This window comes from Vicia villosa, linkage group LG5 (assembly GCF_029867415.1).
Source record: "Vicia villosa cultivar HV-30 ecotype Madison, WI linkage group LG5, Vvil1.0, whole genome shotgun sequence".
NCBI classification, from domain to species: domain Eukaryota; kingdom Viridiplantae; phylum Streptophyta; class Magnoliopsida; order Fabales; family Fabaceae; genus Vicia; species Vicia villosa.
The window spans coordinates 126679549-126680503 of NC_081184.1; positions in this window are offsets into that span (position 1 = coordinate 126679549).

Sequence of the window (955 nt, forward strand, 5' to 3'; positions counted from 1 at the left end):
CGTCTGTCTTGAGTTTTTTGAAATACATTAAAACTGGAGATGTAAAATCATGATATTTATAAAAACATGGTGTTTGTAACAATGTGATGTTTGTAAAAACGTGATATCAACTCGGCATTTGTGGTAAACCTTAAGGAGTCAGGATACCCTTTTGGTGGCAGTATGCTTTCGAACCAACCATGCTTCAATTAGGACTTTCAAGGGTTGTAACGTGGCTTGGTTCACGGTTTAAGAAACAAAGGATAAAGGCTCAAAGTTTATTTGTTCCCATCCCCATCTTCGTGATGTTCTTCGATCCTATGCCCAGTTAACTTTGCATTTAAGTTCTAGCAGAATTTGAAGTCGTAATTTTGAAATTTGATGATGGTTAGAGCACCAGAATTTTTATTTGGACAGACATCCATCTTTCCTGGTAATACTTTCTTTCTGTCGAAGATTTGTAGTGACCTCTTTTGAAATGTTTTCTTTTGTCGAGGATTTTTAGCAACCTCCCTTTTTACTTTGTTATCCCTAACTTTTGCCTGAACTGTTTATTTTGAGATTATAGTCAGCGGGATGTTTTTGATTTTTGATAAGTCTCCTTCATAGGTTTTGACTTAACATCTTTTTTTTTTGGTGGACATTGACTGCCTGATTTAATGGTTGCGGGAACCCATCATTATTTGTATAAACAATAGCTAGTACAATTGAGTTAACTGAGTAACTACCCTTCCCCAGGTTATGATTAAGGGTTTAATTTGTGTGAGAAAGAAACTTCTACTTCTTCGGCTCAAACAGGGTTGACGAGGGATTAACATCCTTATATCTCCACTATTTAGGAATTGAAACAATGCCTGTACATCATCAACATAGTCCGTTCAAAAGCATACTGTATGAGGTTGCGGTATCATTTTCGTCATCCTCCCTCAAAAGGCATACAACTTTTAACAGGAGTCGAGTATCACAAAACATATGC